General features: G+C 36.3%; 1 protein-coding gene across 3 annotated transcripts in view; it reads right to left on the minus strand.

Moving 5' to 3' along the window:
* The window catches only part of AHCYL2 (adenosylhomocysteinase like 2), a 181,614-nt gene that overhangs the window by 126,691 nt on the left and 41,529 nt on the right, over nucleotides 1-13,394 (minus strand). The window contains exon 2 of one of the 3 annotated variants that reach the window (XM_021078829.1): nucleotides 12,429-12,575. The exons of the other annotated variants lie outside the window; for them this stretch is intronic. The gene's annotated coding sequence lies outside the window, so the exon portion shown is untranslated. The remainder of the gene's footprint in view (nucleotides 1-12,428; nucleotides 12,576-13,394) is intronic. 3 annotated transcript variants of the gene reach the window in all.

Genomic DNA, 13,394 nt, shown 5'->3' on the forward strand with positions numbered 1-13,394 from the left:
AGTTAATAGAAGGAAAGAAATCAAAAAGATCAGAACAGAAATAAATGAAATAGAGACTAAAAAAAAATAGAAAAGATCAGTGAAGCTAAGTGCTGGTTCCTTGAAAAGATAAAATGAGAAACCTTTAGTCAAACTCATCAATGAAAAAAAAAGAGTGGGCCCAAATAAATTAAAATCAGAAATGAAAAAGGAGAGGTTACAACCAACACCACAGAAACAAAAAGATCATAAGAGATTACTACAATTATATGCCAAAAAACATCTATTTTTGGACAACCTAGAAGAAATGGACAAATTTCTAAAAATATACAATCTCCCAAGACTAAGACAAGGAAGAAACAGAAAATATGAACAGACTAATTACCAAAAACCATATGTATCAATGATTAAAAAAAACTCCTGACAAATAAGAATCCAGGACCAGATAGCTTCACAAGTAAATTCTACCAAACATTTAGAGAAGAGTTAACACTATTCTCAAATTATTCCCCAAAACTGTAGAGGAAGGAACACTTCTGAACTCAATTCTATGAGACCAGCATCACCCTGATATTAAAACCAAAGACAGGACACAAAAAAGAAAATTACAGGCCAATATCACTGACAAATATAGTTGCAAAAATTTTCAACAAAATATTAGCAAACTAAATTCAATAATATGTTAAAAGTAGAGTTCCCGTTGTGGCTCAGCAGTTAACGAATCTGACTGGCATCCATGAGGACCCAAGTTCGATCCCTGGCCTTGCTCAGTGGGTTAAGGATCTGGCGTTGCTGTGAGCTGTGGTGTAGGTCTCAGACAAGGCTCGGATCCTACATTGCTGTGGCTGTAGTGCAGGCCAGCAGCTGTAGTTTTAATTCGACCTCTAGCCTAGGAACCTCCATATGTAATGGGTGCAGCCTGAACAAGAGAAAAAGAAAAAAAAGGTAGAGAATAAGAACTTGCTACTGTTCATACCCGATTTGCTTTAATACCACCTAAGAAATGAAGACCTAGAGAAAAAAATTAGGGGTTGTGGGATGGAAATCCTTAAAACTGGATTGTGATGATCACTGTACAACTACAAATGTAATAAATTCATTGAGTAATAAAAAATAAATAAATAAACCAAAGGGACTTAGAAATACATATTTAAGAGAAAAAAAAAGATTTGCTTTTCTAGGAATAAAGTTTCATTCAAAAAAAAACTGGCTTAGCCATAATTATTTATCATTATAAAATGACAGATTTTGTGACACTAAATGATTAATTTTATCATATTATCATAAAATTCTTTTGTGAACACCATCCCATCCTGCAAGAGTCTGTGGTTAACTTACTAAAAGTAATTTAATAACACAGGTTCTAGAGAAAGAATATATGATTTGAATCCCAGCTCTGACTTTCACTAGCTGTGTAAACCTTCAGCAAGTTACCTAATCTCTGTGCTTCAATTACTTCATCTATAAAATAGGAGGAAGATAATAATCCTACCTACTTAATAAGGTTGTGGTAAGAATAATTATGTATGTTCCATAGAAAAGTGCTCAAAACAGTGCCTAGCATATGGTAGGTACCTAAAGTTAGTTTTTTTGTTGTGTTGTTTTGTTTTGTTTTGTTTTGTTTTGTTTCCAGTCACACCCATAGCATGTGGGACTTCCCCAACCAGGGATCGAATTCAAGCTACAGCTGCGGGCGGCAATGCCGGATCATTAACTAACCCACTGCACCACAGCAGAAACTCAGAAAAAAGTTAGTTTTGCATTACTTTCCTGCAAATTTTTATAGGGTTTTGTAAAACAAATGGATAAATTCATGAGGAATGTGCTTGATGACAATGCAAATGTTCTTTGACATTAATATTAAGGATTTTATTAAAAGAATGTGCAGGGAGTATGGGGGGTGCTTTTAAACATTATTTATCTTATAGCAAGTGAAGTAAAAACAAAGATTCTGATTTATTCCCTCGAACAAAAATACAATGAAAAGACTCATTATGAGGAAATAATGGAGTAAACAATTCCATGTCTCCTAAAAAACAGCAATTAAATAACATTACTTTTTTTTTTGGTCTTTTGTCCATTTTAGGACCGCACCTGCGGCATATGGAGGTTCCCAGGCTAGGGGTCGAATCAGAGCTGCAGACACTGGCCTATACCACAGCCACAGCAACACAGGATCCGAGCCGTGTCTGTGACCTACACCACAGCTCACGGCAATGCTGGATCCTTAACCCACCGAGCAAGGCTAGGGATCGAACCCGAAACCTCATGGTTCCTAGTCGGATTCGCTTCTGCTGCACCACGAAGGGGAACTCCAAAAAACATTACTTTTTTAAAAACACCTTTTCTTTCACATTTGCCCAGAATATTTTTCACTGTTGTATTACCTTTTTTTTCAGATCAAGCCAGAAAGCCATATTTGACACTGTTCCTCTGTCACGTCTCTAAAATGAACTCATATTTGAAAATGCTACTCAGAACATTCATTCATTCATTCAACAAACATTTACTGAAAGCTAGGCACCAATGGCACAAAGATGACTAAGATATGTCATCATCTTCAAACTTAGTCTATTAGAAGAAACAAATGTATAAAATTACTAGAAAAGGAATAACGTATAATAATAGCAATGGACTAAAACATAGTTATAAATAAAAGTTTAAATCTAAGCATTCATAATTAATTCAAAAACAAAACAAAACAAAAAATCCTAATCAATCACCACTGGAGAATGCTAGTAAACCAATTCATTATTTTGAAAATTGATAAATAAAAGGAAAGAATCAAGCATTCACCCTGACTTTCTGATATGAACTATTATACTGGGTAATCAAATACTAGAAAAGGGTAAGTTTCTCTTCACAGAAGTTCCCCAGCTAATAAATAAAGAATAATAGATTAGAATGTCACCATTTTGCAGCTCTTAATGATTTAATGGATCTAAGCAAAGATCATCAATAGCTACTGATATCACAAAGAGACAAACAGTACCTCCTAATGGAAGTATTTACCACTCATGAAGAAGTCTAAGCAAACTTGCAAATTTAAGTACCAATTTACAGGAAATGCAGAAGAGAAAGGAACAAGCTAAAAGGCACCACAGAGAAGCAATCAGCAAAATTCAGACTCAAGGAAACTCTACAAGATAAATGACTCAATTTCTTCAAGAAAAAAATCACACGAGAAAAAGAAAAAGAGAAAGAGATGGAAAGTCAAAAGACAAATCAACCAACTGTACTCTAAAAATTTCAAACATACTGAAAAAAAAAATGTATGTATGACACAATCAGGGAAATGCAAACACTCACTGGGTTTTGCTGCTATTAAAGAATTATTATTAATTTTTAAAGCATGATAATGGAATTACAGATTTATTCAAGCCCTTATCTTTTAGAGGTGTATATGAATACATTTATAGGTGAAATTTTGAATGTTTAGAATTTGCACCCAATAATCTGGGGGGGAGTGGGTAGGGGGAGCACAAGGTGGGTGATGGAGTACATGTTTGACATTGTCTAGCATAAAAAAAACCAAAACATTAAGAAGAAACAGTAAAGGTCGAAATAATGAGAGAAACTATGCATAAAGCACTTAGTCTGTACATCACAAGTACTTATAAAGTTTAATGATTGTATTAGATGACTTCTCAGGTACTTTTCAACTCTGAAAGTCTAAAACTCTATGACCAGATTATCTTTATTTATTTATTTTATTTTATTTTATTTATTATTATTATTTTTTTTTTTTTTGGTCTTTTTGCTATTTCTTGGTCTTGGGCCGCTTCCGCGGCATATGGAGATTCCCAGGCTAGGGGTTGAATCGGAGCTGTAGCCACTGGCCTACACCAGAGCCACAGCAACTCGAGATCTGAGCCGCGTCTGCAACCTACACCACAGCTCACGGCAATGCCAGATCCTTAACTCACTGAGCAAGGCCAGGGATTGAACCCGCAACCTCATGGTTCCTAGTCGGATTCGTTAACCAATGCGCCACAACGGGAACTCCCAGATTATCTTTAAAAAGGTCATTTTAATCTCTAAAACTCTTTGGTTCTTCCACAGGGATCTGGCTCAATTTTCTTCTCCCACTGGTTAATAATAGCACACAAAAACACTGAACAACAACTACTTTTAAAAAGCACATGAACTGGGATTGACTCCCAGTTCAATGCTTGGAGGTTTTAGCTATACCACCCACTTCAATTCTGGAGTCTGGATGTTATATTGCTTAATTACTAGGTTAAACAGCCAGTACTGACTAAACACATGGAAAATTTTGCTTTATTCACTGGTGTTAACTCTTGTGCTTCTTTTTCCTACACATAGACAGTTTGAGAACAGTGGTCCAGAAGGTCCTGGATATAGAAAGACACTTTCAGGAAGGCCCTGAGATCAAAAGTATTTTTGTAATAATACTAATATGATATTTTCCTTTTTTTATTCTCATCATAACTATCCAGTAAAGTTTCCCAGAGGATAAATGATCTGTAGAAATGCAACAGATCGAATGCAAAAGCAGATATGAAATTCAAGCTGTTTTTAATGAAGCCAGATATCAAAGAAATTTGTGAAAATATAAAACAATGCCTTTTTTCCAATTAAATGTTTTCTTGTTTTGGAAAATATACTTATTCTTCATGAAAATGTTCCTCATGTTAATATGTAGTGGGCTGATTATTTTTCAAATAAACTATGTAAATATTTTTTAAAATTTCTCAGTTCTAAATAAGTAGTAACATATTTACTATTTTTGTCTTAAACAAACCAAAATTGTCAGCTTTAATTCCTAATCAATAAATATTGGTGGATATAACCCTCTCACACAAAAGCTTTTTGGGATTTTCAAATTTTAAGAGTGTGAAGGGGTCCTGAGACCAAAACGTTTGAGAACTACTGAACACACACAACTCTGATTATGTCTGTTACTTTATTATCTTTCATTTACATTTTCTGCTGTATTGCTGCAATTCTTTCATTTGCACCTACAAAGGACACTGGTTTAAAGAGACAGAGGATTACTCCTCATCATTATAAAAAGATATGAAGAATTTAATCCCACAGATTCTACAAGGTCAAGAAGAACATTTCCCTTTGGAGGGAGACTGGCACTTAGTCCAAGAACCCAAGTTCTTTATTTTATAATATTTTTTCCTTTTCATTAAGACTTGCCAAAGCTAGAGTCTTCAATGCCAGTTCCCTGATACCATGGGAAGATATGACAAAACAATCCTTCCTGGTCAGAGTAGGAAAGCTAGTCATCTGAGGACACAGAGAGCTGTTCATTTCCTTGCCTTATGGATTCTCCATTAGGAATCTATGCACTGACCTCTGCCCAAATCTTCCAACAAAAACTTAAAAGTTTAATTCAGTTCACCAAACTTGCATGAGCTCTTGAAGAAATGACTCAAGGAAACCACAGATAGGAGAGAGAGAAAAGAATGTAGTCCTAAAAAGCTGATGCTGGCTATAAATACACACTTACAAATATACATATAAATGAAAACACTTAGAGTCGGCTGTTCCATCCTCACTAACCCTTGAACAGCAGTGCACCCTTCTAAGTCATTCTTCTAATCTTTTACACTCTAAGGCTTTCTTTTTTTTTTGGCCACACTGGCATGCAGAAGTTCCCAGCCCAGGGATCGAACCCATGCCACAGCAGTGAACCGAGCAGCTGCAATGACACCACCAGATCCTTAACCTGTTCAGCCACAAGAGAACTTCTCCAAGGCATTTTTTAAAATAAAAGTATAGTTGATTTACAATGTTGTGTTAGTTTCTGGTGTACAACATATATTCAGTTATATATATGTGCTTTTTAAATATTCATTTCCATTATGGTTTATTATAGGATATTGAACATAGTTCCCTGTGCTATTAGTAGGACCTTGTTTGTTTGTTTTTTTCATTTTTTAAAATGATTTTTATTTTTTCCATCATAGCTGGTCTTTTTTTTTTTTTAATCTATACTATATACAGTAGTTTGTATCTGCTGATCCCAAACTCCTAACCAAGAGAATTCATGTCCTTATTAATTCCCTTAAACTATTTAGCTAGAATACAGTCTTCCTAACCCAGAGAAATCTTGAAAATAAATTATTTATAGTAAAAGTATTCAAACTGGAGTTGCTGTCATGGCACAGCAGAAACTAATCCGACCGGGAACCATAAGGTTGTGGGTTTGGTCCCTCGCCTTGCTCAGTGGGTTAAGGATCTGGTGTTGCCGTGAGCTGTGGTGTAGGTCGCAGACACAACTCAGATCTGGCATTGCTGTGGCTCTGGCGTAGGCCAGCAGCAACAGCTCCGATTAGACCCCTAGCCTGGGAACCTCCATATGCCGTGGGTGCAGCCCTAAAAAAGACAAAAAGGCAAAATAAATAAATAAAAGTATTCAAATCGAATAATATACTAACTAGGCTAGAGGACAGTGCTAATAAAAAAATTAATTTTTATTTTTTGTTTGGCCACACCGACAGCATGCAGAAGTTCCTGGGCTAGGGATCAAACTTGTGCCACATCAGCAACCCAAGCCACAGCAGTGACAATGCTGGGTCCTTAACCTGCTGAGCCACCAGGGAATTCTACCCCCCCCCCCAACCCTTTTTAAAAATGGCTCCATTGTAAAAGGGTTTAAAAATATTTAAATGATTTTAATACTTGGATCTCTGCTTGTTTGTTAAAGCCTCAGGATGTGTCTATTCTTGGGAGGCTTCTTCCCTGAGGACCAAACTAGACCAGATTAGAAGATTGATTTTAAAGTAAAAAATGACCACCTGATGCTATTTGGAAGCTAATATGGAACAAGACAGTGATATGAGTTCAGGTCTCAGGGCCTGTATTACAAGAAGTATTGCTCTATTCACTCGATCATAGAACACAATAAATCTCTTTGTTTTAAAGATAAGCACTGAACTCTACTAGAATCAAAGCTAAAGGAATTATCTAAAAACATCTTAAATATAAAACTTTAGGATCTTAAAACTTTTGAAAAGAAGGTGAAGTTTAACTCGTCTGGAAAATTCTAATCACTACTTTACCTATGACAAATAAACTTGTTTGATTTATATATTTATCACAAAACACTTTAAGTACATTAAAAAGTACAGAAAATAGAGGCCTTCTATTTCCAGTCAATATGGAAACAGGTAAAGGATTTACCTACCTGCCTCAAACAAACAAAAGAACAGACAAAATATATGACACAACAGGTTTGAAGATACTGTTGCTGAGACAATGAATGAAGGACAGTGATCCTCGAGGAAGAAGCAAAGTGAGTTCTATGAATCCCTCGGCTTACTACCTTGAGACTATTTCCAGGGCATAGGTCAGGGAAGAAGAATCCAGACTCACTTAATTGAGATGAAGCTGAAACTGCAGCAACACAGAGTGCTGGAGAAAAGAGGGCTGTACAGTGACAACACTCTGGAGAGATACATGTTCAGTATACCTTCAAGTACTTCACAGAGTACTGATCAGTAAGTGACCACATGTAAGGAACCATTCAAAGGATTAGAGAGAACACTAACTGGCTCTTAAACACAAAAGGAATAATGCCTGTTCCTACCAATCATAATGGAAAACCTCATAATTTAAGGGCCCTGGGTAGAGTATTCAGAAGAGTGTTGAAGAATAATTACCAAAGACGGAAAACTGCTCTGGCTCCACCTAACAAATCTTAAGAGCAAGACCAGAAAGAGTCCAACTACATCAATAAATTAACTGACATGTAACAAACAACAAGATTCAGTACCCAACAAGGTAAAATTCACAACATCTGGAATCCAAGCAAGTTTACCAGCATGTAAAGAATCAGGAAGATACGAGCCATAAAAGGAGAAAAAAATGATCAGCTGAAACCAAGAGAGAATTGACACAAATGTTAGAATCAGCAAACAGAAGCATTAAAACAGTTATTATACCTGCATTCTATATTCAAAAAACTATGTATAAATATGGGGGAGATATATATATATATATATTTTTTTTTTTTTTTTAAAAGGGCTAAGTCAAACTTCTGTAGATAATATATACAGTCTCTGAGATGAAAAACTCAATGGATAGGATTAACAGCAGATTAAAAAAAATAATAAGAAATTAATGAACTAAAGATACAACAAAAGAAACTCTCCAAAATGTACTAGAGAAGAAAAAAGGGGAAAAAATACCATCAGTGAGTGTGGGAGCCCTTTAAGCAGCCTAATATATATGTAATTTTAATTTCTTGAAGGAGAGGGAAGAAGGACAAAAAAAAATATTTGAAAAATAATCACCAATTTTTCCAAATTTGATAAAAACAATATACTCATAGGTCCAAGATGCTCAATAAACCTCAAGAACAAGAACACTGGGAAAACTACATCAATAACATAATAATCAAATCATATAAATCACTGGTAAAAAGCCAGTCTTAAGCAGCCAGTATGTGTAACTGGGTCACCATGTGGTAGAGTAGAAAACTGACAGAACACTGTAAACCAGCTACAATGAAAAAAAATAAAAATCATTATATTTTTTTAAAAAAAGCAGGCAGAAAAAAAAAGACATTATATGTAGATTATATAGAGAGGAACAAATATAAGGATAGGAGCAGATTCTCATCAGAAATAATAAAAACCAACAGTGAAGCAACAGCTTTAAAGGAATTAAAAAAAAAAAAAAAAAAAAAACCTGTCAACCTAGAATTCTATACACAGCAAAAAATTTCTTTCAAAAATAAAGGTGAGGAGTTCCTGTTGTGGCTCAGTGGTTAATGAATCCGACTAGGAACCATGAGGCTGCAGGTTCGATCCCTGGCCTTGCTCAGTGGGTGGAGGGTCCGGCGTTGCCGTGAGCTGTGGTGTAGGTCGCAGACACAGCTCGGATCCCATGTTGCTGTGGCTGTGGTGTAGGCCGGCGGCTACAGCTCCGATTAGACCCCTAGCCTGGGAACCTCCATATGCCAGGGGAGCAGCCCTAGAAACGGCAAAAAAAAAAAGAAAAAAACCACACACAAAAAACAAAAAACAAAAAAAAAGGTGAAATAAAAACATTTTCTGTTACGCAAAAGAATTCATTACCATTATGCCAACATCAGAAGAAATGTTAAAATACACCTTTAAGTAGGATTGTACCAGATGAAAATCTGAATCTGCACAAAGAAATGAAGAGTATCAGAAAGAGTAACTATATGGGTACTTATAAGATTTTTTTCTTATTATTTAAATCTTTTTCTAAGATAGTTTATTGTTGATACAAAAGTAAAAACAAGATGGCCGGGTTAGTAATAAAAGGAGAAAATAAATGACAAAAATAGCATAAAGGCTGAGAGGGAAGAAAGAGTAATTCTTCTATTGTCTAATACTATAGTAAACTTTTTTTAAGCTTACTGTAAACTTTTTATGCTGTAGGTGAAGTGGTATAACACTGTTTAAAGGCAAACTGTGATATGCTGAAGATGTATACTACAAACCAGATTTAAAGCAATCATAAAAACAAAACTAAACCAAAAGCTGCCAACAAAAGAATAAAATGATAAAAATTAACCAATTAAACCTAAATAAGACAGAAAGAAAAAAATGGAACTAGAACAGATGAGACAAATAGAAAACAAACAGCAAGATGGTAGAGTTAAACCTTAACCATAACAAAAATCACTTTAAATATAAGAGGTTCAAACAAATTGAGTAAAAAAGAGATTATCAAATGCATTAATAAAGCAAATCTCAACTATATGTTTTTTGGTTTTGTTTTTTTTTTGCTTTTTAGGGCCATACCCTCAGCATATGGAGGTTCCCAGGCTAGGGGTCTCATCGGAGCTGTAGCCACCAGCCTATACCACAGCCAGAGAAATGCTAGATCCGAGCCATGTCTGAGACCTACACCACAGCTCACAGAAACGCCGGACCCTTAACTCACTAAGCAAAGCCAGAGATTGAACCCACAATCTCATGGTTCCTAGACAGATTCATTTCTGCTGCGCCATGATGGGAACTCCTCAATTACATGCCAAATACAATTGTTAGAATGGCTAAAAATAAAGACTTCTGATACCAAAAATTGATAAAGATGTAGAGGTACTCAAAATTTCCTATATCACTGGTGAGAATGTAAAATGGCAAACCACTTGGGAAAACAGTTTGGTAGTTTCTTAAACATAAACTTAGATGATGAAACTATTATATTCCTAGATTTTTAAAGAAGAGGAATGAAAGCATATGTCTACAAACACTTCCACACAAATGTTAAGAACAGCAATATTTATAATAGCCCCAAGCTGGAACTAACCCAAATGTCTGTCAACAGATGAAAAACAAAATGCGGACTAGCCATACAATGGAATACTACTAAGCAATGAAAAGGAATGAGTTGTTGACTGATAACAATTTGAATGAATCTCAAAATGATGACGCTAAGTGAGTGAAACATAATATCCCTTCCCTCTTAAAAAAAGAGTACATACTGAATGATTATACTTACATAAAATTCTAGAAAATGCAAACTCATCTATTGTTATATAAAGTAGATCAGTGATTGCCTAGGGGTGAGGTTAGGTGGGGGGAAGGGACAAAAGACTTCAGAGGTGATAGATATATTCCTTATCTTAATTGTGATGACAGTTTCACAGTTGAATGCCTGTGTCAAACTTTTTGCCTTGCCTGCAGTATGTGGAAGTTCCTGGACCAGGGATCAAACCTGCACCAGAGCAGCAAACCAAGCCCCAGCAATAACAATGCTGAATCCTTAACTTGCTGCACCACCAGGGGAACTTCTGTGCCTCTTTTCTATGGGGTAGATTTTTATTTATAATTCAATAACTTTAATGATCAAAGGTCTACTCAGGTTTCCAGCTCTTCTTGAGTCAGTTTTGCTAAGTTACTTTTATTTCTAATTTCTTTTCTTTTTTTCTTTTTTCCTTCTTTTTTTTTTTTGCTTTTTAGGGCCACACTTGTGGCATATGGAGGTTCCCAGGCTAGGGGTCCAATTGGAGCTACAGCTGCCAGCCTACACCACAGCCACAGCAAGGCCAGATCCGAGCCACATCTGGAACCTACACCACAGCTCATGGCAACACTGGGTCCTTAACCCACTGAGCGAGGCCAGGGATTGAACCTGCAACCTCATGGTTCCTAATCGGATTAGTTTCCACTGTGCCATGATGGGTGTATTTTAACATTTCTCTAATTTCTATTATTACTTCTTCTTTGACCTTTGATTTACTGAGAGCATGCTTTTTAATTTCCAAATAAATAATTTTGATCATTTTTTAGTTAAATTTCAATCTTAACTGAAGTAAGAGGACATAGTCTGCATAGTACCATTCACTAGTTTTGTTGAGATCTACTTTATGAATTTGGTATGCATTCAATTTTTTTAAAAACTACTTAAAAAGAGAGTATATTCTCATATATTAAGTGCAGGACTCTGTACAAGCCCACCAAATCAAGCTTGTTGGCTGTTTCTTCAACTCTTCTCAAATTTTTTATCTGTTTGGCCACCATAAAAACAAAAACAAACAGATTTATCTTTTTCTTATAACTGTATTTATGTATTTTCTTCCTGTATTCTGTCTATATATTTTGAGGCCCTACTATTGAATGCATAAGGATTTGGCATTATTATAGCTTCCTTTTACAACTTTTTGTGATGATTTTAAACTCTAATAATAATGTTTCCCTTCAAGTTAGTTTTGCCTACTATTACCTGTAGGCCAGCTTTCTCTTAGAATATCTTTCATACCTTTACTTTCAATCCCTGATTCCTTATGTTTCATTAGGTTTGTCTCTTACAAACTGCATAGAGCTGGATTATTTTCTATTCAATCTGACAATGTTTCAGTTATCTATTACTGCATAAAAAACTACCCCCAAACAGTGGTAAACAATGACCATTTATTATTCTCATGATTCTGTGGGCTAGAAATTCTAGTAGGGCACAGCAGAGACAGCATGTCTCTGATTCACAATGTCTGGGACCTCAGATGGGATGGATGACACATGGATGAAGGTGGCTGAGATGTCTCAAGAGGAGCTATCTGTTTAAGACCTCAGTTCTTCTCTCCAGTAATATTTACTAAGGCTGGACTGTCCAACATGGCTCCTTCACACACTCAAATGGCTGACAGTTGACGCTAGATTTCTGCTAGTAGCTCACTGAGGCTATCAACCAACGTCTACACGTGTCCTCTCCATTTGGACTGGGTTTCTCACAGTATGATGCCTGGATTCTGAGAGCAAGGATTCCAAGAGACATAAGCAGAAGCTACAAGGCTTCTTACGACCTAGCCTCAGAAGTCTCATTCAACTGGTCAAGCAAGCCACTAAAGCCAGCACAGATTCAAGCGGAGGAGAAGAATAGACTCCATCTCTGAATGGCAAGAAGGGAAGACATTGACAATGGCCACTTTGGAGACAAAGCTACCACAAACCACCCTCTGGCCCCAAAAAGTCCCTTCACATGCAAAATACACTCACCCTCTCCTAAGACCTTCAAAAGTCTCATCTCATTATGGCATCAGCTTGATGTCCAGAATCTTGATATCTAATTCAGGTCCAGGTGTGATTGAGGTTCCTCAGATGCAGTTCCTCAGGTACAGCTACTGGAGTATAATTCCTCTTGATCTGAATAAAGAGATAAATTATCTGCTCCCACACACCCAATATAAAAACGTACAATAGTGAGACTGACTCAGGATAACCACAATAGACACTCCATTTAAAATACAAAGAAAAGGGGCAAGGAAGAGGAGATACATAGCAGTTATTTTTCCACAGCAATACTGAGATTTAATCAGACACATATCAGCAGTTTCTTGGTCACAGCTCAGTTCTACTCTCTGAAAGTGATTCTTCCAAACTCTTGGATCCACCCTGAGTCACCCTTCCTTTTACATAAAAAATGGTTGATATTTGCAATGAAGTAGCCTTCTCAGCCTGCTTCCTACCTGTAGATGGTTGAGAAGTCCAGAAGCCTATTTTTTTATTCTTTTTTTTCCTTTTTAGGGCGGTACCTGTAGTATATGAAGTTCCTGGGCAAGGGGTTAAATTGGAGCTGCAGCTGCTGGCCTGTACCACAGCCACAGCAACATGGGATCCAAGCCACATCTGCAATTTATGCCGCAGCTTGTGGCAATTCCAGATCCTTAACCCACTAAGTGAGGCCAGGGATTGAACCTGTATCCTTATGGATACTAGTCCGGTTCATAACCCACTGAGCCACACATGAGAACCCCCAAAAGCCTATTTTTATGCTTTATTGTCTCTGTTCCTTTGAATCCATGCTGAATTGGTATAGTTTATTCAAAATCCTGCAGATTTCCTATGAATCTTACAGGGGGTTCACTCCAGTAGACAGAGCCATACCCACCTTCTCTATTTTAATTCCTGTGCAAGGCTACTGTAAGAAAACACCCTTAAAATCCTTAGAAGCCTTCTTGTTTA

Source organism: Sus scrofa, chromosome 18 (genome assembly GCF_000003025.6).
Source record: "Sus scrofa isolate TJ Tabasco breed Duroc chromosome 18, Sscrofa11.1, whole genome shotgun sequence".
NCBI classification, from domain to species: Eukaryota; Metazoa; Chordata; class Mammalia; order Artiodactyla; family Suidae; genus Sus; species Sus scrofa.